The sequence below is a fragment of the Pelobates fuscus genome, chromosome 13 (genome assembly GCF_036172605.1).
Source record: "Pelobates fuscus isolate aPelFus1 chromosome 13, aPelFus1.pri, whole genome shotgun sequence".
NCBI classification, from domain to species: domain Eukaryota; kingdom Metazoa; phylum Chordata; class Amphibia; order Anura; family Pelobatidae; genus Pelobates; species Pelobates fuscus.
Window position 1 is genome coordinate 25,444,118 of NC_086329.1, and position 16,840 is coordinate 25,460,957.

Genomic DNA, 16,840 nt, shown 5'->3' on the forward strand with positions numbered 1-16,840 from the left:
CAGCTACAGCATTCCATATATTACCAGCTCTGGAAATCTCTGTGAACACTCCTATTTTCAAAACTCGACAGATTGTGAATAGGCTCATAGCACAATATGGCTGCAATCAGCTCGTCTATCTAGTAGAAATATAAATGGATGCTGAACTACATATCCCACAGACCACTGCTAGACATGTCTTTTTATTCCAGAAGTTTGGTCCTTAAGGAGTTAAAGGAACACTATGGGGTCAGGAACATAAACATGTATTCCTGACCCTACAGTGTTAAAAACACCATTTAGCAGGTGGAGCTTAGCGACTGTTCCAGACGGACGCACTATATATGAGCTTCGAAGCAGACCGTGAATAAAAGTAATGAAACCCTGATTCTGAGCAGGGATGCAGTTCTGGCAGCTATGGGTCGGAGGACCAAAAGGTAAGAACCTGATAAACCCTGATTGGGCATACATATTGGAGATCTCCGACAGGCACTAGACGCAACTGGGCCCAAGATGGCCGCCTATGATGATGAGTATTCTCACTCGTCAGAGGAGCTACCCTTTAGCATGGAGGCCGAGGACTTACCTGCTAACCTGCAATCCCAGTTGATCCCACAGAGCACAGACTCTAGGTCAGAGACAACAGCTGTCCTAGAAGAGATATTAGCATATTATCTCCAAAAAAAACATCCGTACCGACTTTACATCGGTCCGCACTGCGTTCACAGCCCTCATTGGTAGAATGGGCTCTGTGGAAACCAAGTCTAAGGGCCAAGGGCAGAAAATAACCTTGCATGAAACTTCGGTTCTTACACTGCAGCAACAGCAAAATACATACGTGCAACGTTTCTCTACTCTCGAAGACATGAGGCGGAGCAAGAACTTAAAGAACCCAGGGAATTTCGGAAGTGGTCACTGCAGCACAATGACCACACTTCCTGAGACGTCTGCTTGTTGCCTTGCTGTCGCCTAAGCAGGCCTATCCCGCACGCTCATGGTCCTGCAAGGCGAATCGTCTTACCCAGTTCAAGACCTACAGGGAGCAGCCGCCCTCCTAGAGACCCTCAGTCTCCCACAAAACTCTCTGAAGCAGTCCAGCCCACCTCAAGCACCTAAGTTGACCCAGTGAACAACTCCATTCCTGCCCCAACAGACCCCCCCCCCCTTACCGATGCAGAAGCCACTTGTTGAAACACTACATTGCCTTTTTAATTAGATCCGTTTACCATACTATAAATGCAGATAGTCAGTTTTATTGGTTTTCAAATATACACTATACTGTTCCATACCATATGCTGAAACGTACCCTGCATTCAGATGGGTTGAATTAATGTCCAACATGACAATGACCTGCCTGCTTGCCTGACATAATCAGAAGTGGTGATCACAGCCAATCACAATGCTTTCACGTAGAATTGGCTGAGACTGTCAAGGAGGCAGATCAGGGGCAGAGCCAGCACAAGCCAAACACAGCCCTGGCCAATCAGCATCTCCCCATAGAGATACATTGAATCACTATATCCCTATGAGGAAAGTTCAGTGTCTCCATGCAGAGGGTGAAGACACTGAATGACAGTCACACTGTGCAACACTGCCCCAGCAAGCACCTCTAGTAGCCATCCAAGGAGTGGCCAGTGGAGTTATCACTAGGCTGTAATGTAAACACTGCATTTTCTCTGAAAAAAAACCCCAGCATTTGCAGCAAAAAGCCTAATGGGGATGATTATACTCACCAGAACAAATACAATAAGCTGTAATTGTTATGGTAACTATAGTGTCCCTTTAAGCTGTGACTCATACAGTTAAGGTATGTTTAAAACGGTTGTGTGTGTAGGAAACCCACAGGCTATACATTGCGCTTAATAATGTGAATAGAATAACTGCATAGATGACACGTTTTTCTCTTTTTTTGGAATTGATGGTGGTTATGGTGGTGAAAGAGAATCATTTTCTGATACAGACTTGTTTCTTTAGTATTTAGTTATGTAAGGTTCCTACTTTCTTTTAGTAAAAGCCTAGCATTGTGCTCCACAACTGGGTAGACGTCACACGAGTTACCTGATTGTCTCATCACCCTGACAGCCCGTACCTGATGAGAACTCTCGGAATAAAATTAATACGGTTTCTATAGTAACTACATGAGATTCAGTGGTGAAATGCAAAACCAAAGATTAGCCATTTTTGAAAAAACACCGCCCCTTTGGAATGCCAATATATTAATGCCAAACTCTACCGTGTAAAACCATTTAAAATGTGTAGGGACTGACACGTCACAATTCCCTTTTATTCCAGAAGTTTGGTCCTTAAGGGGTTAAGGTATTTGATTTGCCAACAGGTTTGTGCCACACATTAGTTCCTTTGCTGTAGTGAATGGGTTAAGTTAGAGAAAGTGGTGAGTAGGCTCGGCATACACCGTTACTCACTGCCCAGTTTTATATTTTGTTGGTTGAGGAGTTGGAGACACTGGCTCTGCAAGGCTGTTGTGTCTGGAATGTAATGGTCCAGCTTCAGTGCAGCCCGAGTAGTACAAGCGCGATGCTTCCAGGAATCCAGAGTCTCCGCCTCCTTACTGACGCCAACACGTTTCTCCGGTCTGCCCGGCTTCCTCAGGACGCAATGCTGTCACGATTTTACTACTCAGGCTGCACTGAAGCCGGACCATTATATTCCTTGTAAGAGACAGTTTGTTTATTGAGTTTTTAACACTGAGTTTTAATAAATTTGCTTATTCCTTGAGAATCCTTTGAGGAGAGGAAATCCCTGAATAGAACTCTGGGAAAACAGAGATAGATCCCTACCTAGAGAAGCTCTAGGGGAAATGGGGTCTGTACAGGAACAGGGGAAACAGGGAGAGAGGTATTTGCCAGGAGGGCTATATGGAGGAAGACAGTTGTGGAGGAATTGCAACTGGGATAAGCTCCACACTAAACCCTATAATAAAAAAAAACTAAGATAAAAGGTAGATATAAAACTAAACCTAAAGGTAATCCCCCAAAGAGAATAATAACGTCCTAGAGGCGGGCTAAATAATAAAAACCTGACCCTAGAAATACGTTGGCACCATGGATAAATCCACTAGTACCTTCCTAAACCAAGCTGTCCCTGTCTGAAAAAAAAAAAAAACTACTGTGTGTACCTAATATAGTTCATTATGTGATGTTTTAATCCAGTATTATTGGACAGAAGGAACTTACCAATACCTAATAGTACCAGCCACGTAACTTACACACATTTAACTCTACAGGCTCCACATATTTACGTCCGATTTAATTAAAACGTAGGATTCCAATACTAAGCCGTCGCCTCCCTACTAAAAGCCTGGTTAGTGGTACTTATATATGTGGTTTGATATTTGGTTTATATAGCTGTGTTGGTATCTTATGTGCCATTCAAAAGTTCTGCTGTGATGCGAGGTATAGACCAAGATTTAATAGAAGTAGGACTAGCCATGTCCCTGTGTGAAGTATCAGACCTAGTAGGAGTGCAGGGCAGGGACAGGACCCTCCACCTTCTGGTCACGGAGATGTGTTAAACAGCATGAAGTAGTTGTGTGTACCTTTACGACATACTGGCATGCTAGCTATTGCAAAGTGGCAAAACCATTAAACAAGTTGGTGACAGGTGAGGCTCTATCTATGCGTTGGCGCCAGGGGATTACGTGGTTACAGAAACTTGTGGCGGGGTGTCGGCCTCTCGGTGACTTTTAAAGCATAAGATAGAATAGGAGTGACAGGTGAGACCCTCTCTATGCCATGTGAGGCGTCTAACTATGAGTTGGGCCGATGGGGGTAATACCTCTGAGTATGAGGATGGATGTTGGCCTCGCGGGACCACTAACGTAAGGCATAGAGGCAGGAAAAATTTTTAAGCTATCGGGCTCCTGGTGCTCTGCCAGCCAGTAATGAAACTAACTAAGGGAGGCAGGGTAAGGTATCGAATGAGAATGTATAATTTTACGTATCTGAGAACGAGTAGTCAGAAATACAGTAAGACACAGAAGGTGGATTGGCACAGACATACAGGGGCAACGAGATATAGTGGAATTGTGGTATGTTATGTAAAAGTAGATATTCTGTTCTGCCTAACAGGATATGTAGCAATGTAACGTTCAGCCATAAGTAGGAGGTTGTGTAGTAAATCGTAGATACCTAACACCTAATGATATGATGATGTAACGTACATGAGCTCGTGAATCCAACCGAATAATCTATAAAAGACCTTCCTAATGAATATAAGGGGTATCATGAGTACTGTTGCCCTGAAATCCTGAGTACTCCATAACCTGTAATAAACATATTAATAGTAATGCCTTTGATACGGATATACTCTAACCCGTGACCCCTAAGGAAGAAGAAATGGATACAAGTGAAGGCATCAGTCCTAATTAATAGACCTAAAGCTATAATGGAATATGTGAGGAGTATGTGTGTGGCCTTGCCCGGGACCTCCTCAAGGTTAGAACCCGAATTAAGATAAAAAGGTAGTGCTGATAAGGGACCTAAATCGTGGTAACATAGTCAAGCGATTATACTATACACTTGAGTAGAATGTAGGCAAGCAGTGAATGAAGCACTAGTGATAACTAGTGAAGTACCGCACTAGTGATAACTAGTGAAGTACCGAACTGTTCGCCGGCGAATATAGCGTGTTCACGTTCGCCACGGCGGGCGAACACATGCGCGGTTCGATCCGCCCCCTATTCGTCATCATTGAGCAAACTTTGACCCTGTGCCTCACGGTCAGCAGACACATTCCAGCAAATTAGCAGCAGACCCTCCCACCTCCTGTACAGCATCCATTTTAGATCCATTCTGAAGCTGCATGCTTAGATAGAGGAGGGAAAGTGTAGCTGCTGCTCATTTGATAGGGAAATTGATAGCTAGGCTAGGGTATTCAGTGTCCACTACAGTCCTGAAGGACTCATCTGATCTCTGCTGTAAGGACAGCACCCCAAAAAGCCCCTTTTAGGGCTAGAACATCAGTCTGCTTTTTTTTTTCTGTGTAATGTAATTGCAGTTGCCTGCCTGCCAGCTTCTGTGTCAGGCTCACAGTGGATACTGTGCCCACTTGCCCAGTGCTACCACTCATATCTGGTGTCACAATAGCTTAAGCTTGCATTTAAAAACAAAAAAATTTTTTTCACTGTAATAGATTGAATAGCAGTTAGTTGTCTGCAAGCGTCTGGGTGTCAGGCCTTCAGCGTGTACTCTGCCAACCTCTACAAGTGCACTTTGCCACTCATATCTGATGTCACTATAGCGTGCCTTTAAAAAGAAAAAAAGTTTTTCACTGTAAGCTAATAGCAGTTAGTTGTCTGCAAGCGTCTGGGTGTCAGGCCTTCAGCGTGTACTCTGCCAACCTCTGCCAGTGTACTTTGCCACTCATATCTGGTGTCACAATAGCGTGCCTTTAAAAAGAAAAAAAGTTTTTCACTGTAAGCTAATAGCAGTCAGTGTCCTTAAAGCGGGTGTCAGGCCTTCAGCATCAGAATGTGGCTTTGAGGAGGAGGAGGAAGACCAACCACAACAGGCATCCCAGGGTGCTCGTTGTCACCTATCTGGTACCCGTGGTGTTGTACGTGGCTGGGGGGAAGAACATACCTTCATTGAGATCACTGAGGAGGAGGAAAGGGAAATGAGTAGCTCGGCATCCAACCTTGTGCAAATGGGGTCTTTCATGCTGTCGTGCCTGTTGAGGGACCCTCGTATAAAAAGGCTGAAGGAGAACGACCTGTACTGGGTGTCCACGCTACTAGACCCCCGGTATAAGCAGAAAGTGGCGGAAATGTTACCGAATTACAACAAGTCGGAAAGGATGCAGCATTTGCAAAATAAATTAAAAAGTATGCTTTACACAACGTATAAGGGTGATGTCACAGCACAACGGGAATCTAACAGGGGAAGAGGTGAAAGTCATCCCACGACCACGCCGGCAAGGACAGGGCGCTTTAAAGACGTGTTGTTGATGGAGGACATGCAGAGCTTTTTAAGTCCTACGCATCGCCACAGCCCTTCGGGATCCACCCTCAGAGAACAACTCGACCGACAGGTAGCAGACTACCTCGCCTTAACTGCAGATATTGACACTCTGAGGAGCGATGAACCCCTTGACTACTGGGTGTGCAGGCTTGACCTGTGGTCTGAGCTATCCCAATTTGCGATAGAACTTCTGGCCTGCCCCGCTTCAAGTGTCCTGCCAGAAATGACCTTCAGTGCAGCAGGAGGTATTGTTACTGAGAAGAGAAGTCGCCTAGGTCAAAAAAGTCTAGATTACCTAACCTTTATTAAGATGAATGAGGGATGGATCCTGAAGGGACTGACAGTGGGCGATACATTCGACTAAAAAAGAGATGAGCTGCCCTGGGCTAAAAATGGTCCACACGCTGCTGTATTTTAGCTCTGAATGGCGGTTGACTTGCGTGACTTATCCGCCACCAACTAGGGTTCAAGCCGCAATGTTTTAGGGCACTTTCTGCCTGGGAAACAAACATCAATTTTTATGGCCGCTGCTACAGCAGCGGCTGCAACAATACCTAATTTTTCAGGCATGTGTACATGCCTAATTTTTCGGCCCTCTGGTGCTGCACTGTGGCTTCAAAAACCAAACCAAAAAAAAGGCACATAACAGGGATTAAACTGATAGGAATAGTACTACTTAACACACCACTCCTATCTGGTGGCACATTAGATTGCATGCGCAGTGCCCCAAATTTGAAGTAGGAGGACCGACCAAGCATCTTTTTCCATCTCCCGGTTCCTAAAATCGATGCCATATACACATCCCCTGATAGGGCGCCAGCTCGTTATTCTCTTGGGCGCCAGCTCGTTATTCTCTTTTTCACTTCACTAGGGACACTTTACTGCACTATGGGCACTTAGACCCACTCTTTGTCTTGCACACTGTTATTCCTAGCCAGCATCTGTGATGGGAAATCAGGCAGTCATCTAAACGTTTAGATTGAGCTTTAGCTTAGAACACCCTTGAAGGTGTTTAAGGAGATTAGGGCTAGTTTAGAGGATTCTTCTTAGACCTCTCTGTGTCTTTATAGCCCTTCTACCTATCCATCATTTCTGGAAACTAGCTAAGAGAAAGGGTGGCTGTGTGTCTGTGATACATTTAACTTTATATCACCTTATTGACACTTTATCACTCCGGTCTCCATACTCTCTGCCTATACCCATCTATTTAGAGGGAATTTCCTTGCCCCTGCCAATATTATATAATAGGTAATAGTATTACCATTATTACACAATTAGGTCTCTGAGGACAGGTGTCAATCCATATCTGCCAAGTGACCCTATGTAGGGGGAACAGTCCCTATTCTGCTCTGTGTCAGTGTGTATCAGGGATCCTTAGGATAGGTGTCAATCCATACCTGCCAAGTGACCCTATGTAGTGGGAACAGTCCCTATTCTGCTCTGTGTCAGTGTGTATCGGGGCTCTGAGGACAGGTGTCAATCCATATCTGCCAAGTGACCCTATGTAGGGGGAACAGTCCCTATTCTGCTATGTGTCAGTGTGTATCAGGGTCCCTGAGGACAGGTGTCAATCCATATCTGCCAAGTGACCCTATGTAGGGGGAACAGTCTCTATTCTGCTCTGTGTCAGTGTGTATCAGGGATCCTTAGGATAGGTGTCAGTCCATATCTGCCAAGTGACCCTATGTAGGGGGAACAGTCCCTATTCTGCTCTGTGTCAGTGTGTATCAGGGTCCATGAGGACAGGTGTCAATCCATATCTGCCAAGTGACCCTATGTAGGGGGAACAGTCCCTATTCAGCTCTGTGTCAGTGTGTATCAGGGTCCCTGAGGACAGGTGTCAATCCATATCTGCCAAGTGACCCTATGTAGGGGGAACAGTCTCTATTCTGCTCTGTGTCAGTGTGTATCAGGGATCCTTAGGATAGGTGTCAGTCCATATCTGACAAGTGACCCTATGTAGGGGGAACAGTCCCTATTCTGCTCTGTGTCAGTGTGTATCAGGGTCCCTGAGGACAGGTGTCAATCCATATCTGCCAAGTGACCCTATGTAGGGGGAACAGTCCCTATTCTGCTCTGTGTCAGTGTGTATCAAGGTCCATGAGGACAGGTGTCAATCCATATCTGCCAAGTGACCCTAGGTAGGGGGAACAGTCCCTATTCTGCTCTGTGTCAGTGTGTATCAGGGTCCCTGAGGACAGGTGTCAATCCATATCTGCTAAGTGACCCTATGTAGGGGGAACAGTCCCTATTCTGCTCTGTGTCAGTGTGTATCAGGGTCTCTGAGGACAGGTGTCAATCCATATGCCAAGGTGTCAATATGTCATATGTCAGGTGTCAATCCATATCCATTGTGATTTAGGAATGTTAGGTGATTTATGCCCTTTATGGATTCAAACCAGACTCTGCATCAACTGTGTAATTTTCCATGGGAGTTTTGCCATGGATCCCCCTCCGGCATGCCACAGTCCAGGTGTTAGTCCCCTTGAAACAACTTTTCCATCACTTTTGTGGCCAGAAAGAGTCCCTGTGGGTTTTAAAATTTGCCTGCCCATTGAAGTCAATGGCGGTTCACCCGGTTCGCGAACGTTTGCGGAAGTTCGCGTCTGCCGTTCGCGAACCGAAAATTTTGTGTTCGCGACATCACTAGTGATAACCTCTAATTCCTGGTTAAGTGCCATAGACCTGGTCTCCCTTGAATATGGAAATGGATACAAGAAACACATTCCTACATTAGAATTGGAATAGCAGAAATATTGGTGCAGGTTATACGGTGTCGATGTTGAATGTAGGTTAAGGCATCGAGCCTTAAATTATCTCCAACCAAACATTAGACTAACTTAAAATATAGACTCGTGCAATATCAATACTGACCACAGTAGGCAGTCATATGCCACTCAGTATTAATCTAAACAAAGAATTTTAAACATGCCGTTAAAGTACGTGTAGAAAAGAAACATTATGGACTAGAAATGAAATGAGAGTTATTTGTGGACCGGAATAAATGTAACCATTAACCAACGCACAGTGAATTGTGAATAGTAGCAGTGATGGAGATCCAATGCTGAAATGCTTTGAGTCGGCTTCCTTACCGCCTTGACCCTGAAGAGGATCTCCAAGAATACGGCCCCCTTCGAGAATACGGCTACAGCAGGTAGGGGAGGACCAGGTAAGCGTTCCCCCGTGTAGAAGGTAAGTAAAATGGCAATTTGCACCAACCAGAAGTCGTGGTATGCAAATCGCCAGACTGAAAACAATAATGGGGAGCAGTCTAGGGTCCCTTAAGAAGGGAAACTAAGCCCCTCCCACAACTACAGGCCCTAGCTTTACATATATATATATATATATATATATATATATATATATATATATATATATACACACATACACACACAATTAGAGACATAAACCAACATAACCACAGAAACACACCCAATCACAGACCCACACATATAATCACAGACCTACACACATAATCACATAAACACACATAATCAGAACACACACACTTAACCACAGGGATGCACACACAATCACACATACATACACACATTTTATAAAAGGTCCACTCAACCTTCCTACCTTGCTCTGGGAAAGCTGGAGTGGAGGGCTGGTGGTCAGTGGTTGCTGCTGGGATCTCTGTCCTCTTCCTGCACAGGTCCCTCACGTGCACTGTAATGACGCCGATGCGGGGATGATATCATATCCCAGCTGCCGGCTCACTGCAGGGCAAAGACAGTCAAACACAGTTAGGTGCACACAGATATACATATACTGTCAAATTCAGCCACATGCACACAGTCCCAGACACAAAGTTACTCACACACAGTTACAGGCAGACAGTCACACACACACAGGCAGTAGCACGCCCAATTACAAGCAGACTGTATAGGCAGCATCACACAGTCAAAGGCAGACAGTCACACACATTCAGTAACATGCAGTCACACACACAATAACAGGCAGACAGTCACACAAATTCATTAACAGTCACACACAGTCGCAGGCAGATAGTCACACACACTGGCACAGGCAGACAGTTACACTCACACACAGGCAAATAGTCACACACTCAGGCACAAGAAGGCAGTCATACATGCAGACAGTCAAACACACTGTCACAGTCACAGGCAGACAGTCACACACACAATCACAGGCAGACACTCACACATACAGCACACACTCTCTCTCACTTACTGGAGGAAGAGTGCTTACTGAAGTCCCTGGTCTGTAGTTGGGGGAAGAAGAGACTCCTTCCTGCTTCCCCCTCTGTGTGCAGCAGCAGGTAGAAGCTGTATTTAGCTCCGCCCCGCTGCCAATTTGCCCCTGCCCACACAAACGATTTGGCTCCGCCCTCAGCTCTCCGAGAAGTTCTTCTGCTCCCAGCCCCTGCGTGTGTGAACTGTGTCGGCTGCCGGGCGCCCCTACTGCCATGGCGCTTTGTGCAGTCATCCTGTGACGAGCGGGTTCTAATGCGCCTGCTAGGCAAATGCTGCGCGTGCATTAGACCTCCTCATAGATAAGCATTGAATCAATGCTTTCCTATGGGGAAAAATCTGACGCTGGAGGTCCTCATGCAGAGCCTGTTACCTTTCAGGAAGCCCTCTAGTGGCTGTCTGGTAGACAGCCACTGAGGGCTGACTTAGTGCTGCAATGTAAACATTGCAGTTCTCTAGAATTGCAATGTTTTACATTGCAGCACTAAGTGCAAAAGGGACACAGCACCCAAACCACTTCAATGAGCTGAAGTGGTCTGGGTGCCTACAGTGTCCCTTTATATCATTTTTTTTTACTTTTAAAAATGTTTTTAAATTCTTTATTTTTAGTTGTAAAAAAGTTAGACATGCAGGCTTATTTTGCGACGATAGCAAATACAGGCATTACATGAGACATAATACTGTGGCATATAGAGGAACTGCACATTTTTTTCCAAGTAATAAACAGGCTGATACAAGTTATGTCAGATGGTGGTAAGGGGATAAGCTTATGGGGGACATCTTGTGTAGGCTGACATTAACATTGTCAAAGATGAGAAATTAATATAACATGCTAAACTATAATTAAAGGACCACTCTAGTGCCAGGAAAGCATACTCGTTTTCCTGGCACTAGAGTGCCCTGAGGGTGCCCCCACCCTCAGGGTCCCACTCCCGCCCGGCTCTGGAAAGGGGAAAAGGGGTAAAACTTACCTTTTTCCAGCGCTGGGCGGGGAGCTCTCCTCCTCCTCTCCGCCCCGTCGGCTGAATGCGCACGCGCGGCAAGAGCTGCGCGCGCATTCAGCCGGTCGCATAGGAAAGCATTTAACAATGCTTTCCTATGGACGCTTGCATGCTCTCACTGTGATTTTCACAGTGAGAATCACGCAAACGCCTCTAGCGGCTGTCAATGAGACAGCCACTAGAGGATAAGGGGGAAGGCTTAACCCATTAATAAACATAGCAGTCTCTCTGAAACTGCTATGTTTATAAAAAAAAGGGTTAATCCTAGCTGGACCTGGCACCCAGACCACTTCATTAAGCTGAAGTGGTTTGGGTGCCTAGAGTGGTCCTTTAAGATTAATTCTGGAGCTTGGTAGCCGCTGGGTACTTAGGTTTACGGCAACAGGAAATAGCATGTTTGAAACTGGTAACTAACATGGCAAGATAACATGGTACATAACATGCATAGTAATTAGCTTGGCTGGCATAGGAACTTATTGCAGGTTTCATTGTTTATCACCAGGCAGCATATCGGGCATATTGAGTCATGAGGGTAAGCTGAGCATTAGATGGTCTGTAGCCTGTGCCTGCGACTGGCAGATCGCCAAACCTGGGAAATCTAAGTCCACCTTTCTGCAGGTAAGGGCACCGCCGGTCCCGAGTGCCTGTGCACTCTTGTTCTTCACTGACTGCAAAGCCAATTAGTCCTGTAACTGGGTCATGGCCTGCAGACCGTCTCAATGCCCTTTATTTGTGTTGCCAGATGTCGTGCTGCTGTGCGGTTCGGCGCTTAGAGAGTCCACTGGCGGGCCCGTCGGCAAGATGGACGTGTCTCCATGTGGGCACATAGTGGTCCCCGTGGCGGGAGATCGGTCGCCTCTCCCGGCCACCAGGGCTGCCTTCCACGTTAGACTGCATATTTGGAGTGTGGACTGTTCACTCCAGAATTTTACGGAGCAGGTATCCACTTGGTTCAGCACTGCGGTATCGTCGAGCTGGACTGCATTAATCAAGATTGTGGCTTATAATAGCCAATATTATGCTGTATTTGTGCCAGAGCTCTGTGCACATACGTCTGGCTAGCTCAGCTGTCTACCCCACTTCCCCCTTTTTTTACTTTTTTATATGGCAATAAGAGTCGCATTAAATTAAACACCATGAAGCACCAATAAAGCCCAATTTCTGGGTCTATAAATTTACATAATAAACAACCGACTACACACAAAATCCTTCTTCCAAACCCCCCCCCCCCAAAAAAAAACAACCACACCAATCAGTGGTGTATCCTTGTTCTGTGCTGCCCTGGGCATGACAAAACTCAAGCGCTCACCCCCTTCCCCACCTTCTAAATACACACACACACATTCACTGACCGACACGCATACACTCTCACTAACACACACACACACACACAAACTCTCTCTCTCTCTCAAATTCAATCCCCCAGGCTCCTTACCTTTGGGAATGCTGCAGGGGAGTGGGAGGAGGGGGGGGGGGGGGGAGGAATTTCTCCCTTTCCCTGGGGTCCAGTGGGGCTGCTGGGCGGCCAGCCGGTGACTGCAGGCGGCGAGGGAGCACTGATTCTCCTGTACAGCTCCCTCACGCACCGCAGAGTGATGCCGGAGCATGACGTCATATTCCGACTTCCGGAATCACTCTGCGGCGCGGGGGAGCTGAGCAGAGAGCTCACAAATCAGTGCTACCTCGCCAGCACCGACCGCATGGATTTTTAGTTAGCCACCAGGCTAACAAGACATTTGCCTGGGCATTTGGGGCTTTTTTTGCCGCCCCCTGGAAAGTGCTGTCCAAGGCAAATGCCTAATACGTCCCTGACACCAATACATTTATAGACTCCACTAGAGGCCACAACCCACCATGATTTAAAGGCATCCCAAAAAGCCAGCTTACCAGAATTAGACACAGTAGCACACACACTGACATCTTCCAAAAAATGCTCCAGACATAAAAGAAAAATTGGTAGAAAAAAAGTAAAGATGAAAGTAAAGCTTTTATTCTGCCTATTGTGTTCGATTTTAACAACAAAAGTTGGGATATTTTAAAAGAGGATGACATTTTAAAGGAGATTTTTTTTACCACACAAACCAAAAATTGTTTTTAAAGGAGCCCACGACCTTAAAAACCACCTCACTAAAAACTATACAAAAATAGTTTTTAAATTAAACACTTTGGCACCTTATGAGTTAAATGCTGATTTTGACCTTTTTAACTTTTTATAACCCACAAATCTTTAAATGTATTTTTGTTCTTTGCCTTTTTATTGTGTGCTTTTGTAATGTTTTTCTTATACAGTATCTCAATATCTCTTTTATGAATCTTCCCCTTTATTTACCAATTCACCTTTACTCTCTTTGTTTACATATTTTACAATTTTGCCATTTTATCTCCCAGTAATGTCAGTTTTATTTATTGTGCTATATTTATATTGCTTTACTCTCCTTTAATATTTAGGTCCACACTACCCTTATTACTTTAAAAAAAATAAAAGAAATAATAATAATAACCACATTTCCCTTACTCTACTACATTTCCCACACTCCCCTTTGTCCTCCCTTTCCACCATCTAGTAATTGGTTGTACTAGCTAATTTGAGCTAGGAGGGTAGCTGCGCCCTGTCTCCATGACGACACAGCCTGCGTCATGTGATTGGCAGCCATCTTGGTTCACCACCTTTGGTGTGGTCCTGTGGGGATATTTATGGGATAATAATTGTAAACAGAGAGAATTGCCCACGAGTTTCAATTCTCAGATCCCTAATCGTTATCGTTATAAGTGAAATGTATGATCATATACCGGTAATTAAAATCACAAATTGTTATAAAAATAGATTTATTTTTATATTCAAATGATAATAATATAAGTAACATGCGTGATAATAATCAATGGAATTTGAGTATAACATGAATATGCAATACAATATGGTAATTTAAAACAAACATTTCCTAATGGCTAAGACGTAGTTTAGAATCTAAAGCTTTAGGTGTCAGGATTGATTTACGACCCTTTCACAGAGACAAAGAATGTGAAAGTTTCAGCTGCAGCATGAGATCATAAAGAAATTTTCAGCTGGCAGTTTAGATATAACCCTTGCAATGCTGGCTAGACCTCCTAAGTAATTAAGGTCTACTTTTATGTAATTTTAAATAAATAACATTACCCAGTCATAATCTTTAAACATTTCCTTGCATCCAATGATCTATGTTATACTATGTTATATTAGCTGATATTTTAATTAATTTGTCTAAATAGATATTTTATCTCATTTTAGAGCCAATCAATATAGCTGGATAAATGGTCATGATATGCTAACGTGATATTAATCACACAAATACATTAATGGCTATATTAATCCCAGCTGCAGATGGGATGCTATAACCATATATATATTCTTTAATAATTAAGATTTCTAAATATGAAATCTAATCATGATTTATCCAGTCATATATCATGCTATTAATTTATTTAATTTAAATTAATTAATTAAATGCCTGTATATTTACCAGTTAAGTAGATATTTTCTCATCAGATGTTCCCAGGTAGCTAAGTGTCATGGGTCTCTTTCTCTGCATGGAGTGTCTTGATTTTCTGAGTGTCCGATTCTGCCTGGATCTCTCTGAATCTCCAGAGAGTGTTGTAATGTCTCTCTCTTCAATCTTTGAATTCCCCACTCTTCCCTTGTCTTAACTTTTTAAAGGGGAAATTCCTCTAAGTGATAGCCAATCACAAATGTGGGGTGTGGTTGCCTTCTAGGTAACCATTCTAATATTTGAACTCTAGAGGGCAGTATTGTCCCACTAAACATACCTATCCAGGAAAGAGTTAACTTTTCCTGGTGGCTATTTTTGACGTCATTTACGTTATCTATATGTGGCCTATAACTTATTTTATCTGTCAGATCAAGAGGATTTCTTCAGACTATGCGTCTCCATTTTCTGCTATAATTCCTAAAATTGATAGTTTGTGAACTAAGTTTCACCTTAAACTATAATGGGACGTTGTACAATATCGAAAGTAAAATGTAATTATTTAATCCTCTGTCACCCAGGTCTGGGTTTAGAATTTATTCTTATTCCATTCGCAATTAGACAGTCTGTCCACCCCCATTCTCAATGTCTTATCTATTTGGTTTGTATTTCTATCATAGCACAAAATGTCTGCCGATATAAATACCCTGACAGTCCTGCAGCCACAAAAACGCTAGTTTTGAGCGTTTTTACCTCAGCCCACCTTCCCATACTTCAGGGCTCCCTCCTCAGCTCCATGGGCTTAAGTTTTTAATATTCCAGCCATGCTTGCCATTGTCTTTTGACTGGCGGCGGCCATATTGGTGTACCCTATGGTCCTGCTGCGGTGGCCATCTTGGTGTCCCTTTACATTAAAATAAAAAAAACTATTTCTGTATTTTATTTTGAAGTTTACTTTATTTTTGTAATTATTTATTTTTGATGTGCTTGGCATAATAAAGAGTACATAATATACATTGAGAAGCCTGAAGTGAAGTAACCTGTCACAGCATAGCCTTACAAGTGTACAGAAAAACAAGCACATTTTTTTGTTGTTGTAAGAAATAAAAAAAATATGATAAGAACAACACTGTGCATATCGATAAGAATGGTAGGGTAGTAAGTATGCCGGCTGTTTGCACTGGGAATAAGCTTAAAAAAGTAGACAGTGACTAGCTGTATAGGCAGACAAGCAATTTATCTTTGAGTAAAGACCCCTCGGAGGCCCCCTAGACAGACTATAAATGAGAGTCCAACAAAAGAGATGAAAATAAGCACAATAGCTTATTTACTAAATTACCAGGTTATTCTGTCAGAAAGAGGTAGTCCTAGACTCGGCCTTGGACTCAATCTAGGCCCTGTAGGGGCCGTGTACAGACCCTCCATGGAGGTCCCAGTATTAGGCACAGCAGCCCACCTGAGTGGTGATGTTGGGTTGCTGTGTGGCAATCAGGTATGTCCCGTGTGGGTAAGCAGGGATTCTTTAATACTTAGAAAAACTTCATTTGGAACTCAACTGCAGATGAAAGAATAAATGTAATACTGTCACTTTAAGAATGTTTGATTTATTGATTTTAGGCAGTGGCGTAGAAAGGGGGGGCACTTTTGTGTGGGCGGCAATTTCCCTGCTCCCACCTTCTGAGTGAGATCTGGCAGCGATCCTGCTCTGATTGCCAGGTCTCCGTGCGGTGCAGAGAGAGAGGGGGGAAAGGCTGGGCAGGAGTATAGAAAGTGAGGTCACTTCCCGTGCCTCCTGTCCTGCGGAGAGAAGAGAAAGTGCAGCCTGGCAGAGACACCAGTTAAGTTCTTTCCTGCACAAATCCCCCCTCCCCGTGCCTCCTAAAACCCACCCTTCTTCCCCTGCACAGATCTCGCCTCCCCTGCACAGATCCCCTCTCCCCCCAGACAGCCCCCTCCCCTGCACACATCCCACTCCCTCCCCTGCACAGAACGTAGTGAAGCCCATTCCCAGTCTGGGAGATGACAAGGTAGCAAAGTCGGTATCAGGAATCAGAGGTTCGGTACACAGCTTAACAAGAGAAGGAGCTCCGTCGGCACTTGGCAACAATTAGGTAACAAATTGATTGAGCCATCGGATAGTTGCCGCGACTTCCTTTTACAATGGAAGCACGTGACGTCAGACACATGGATGGAGTTGGATCGGC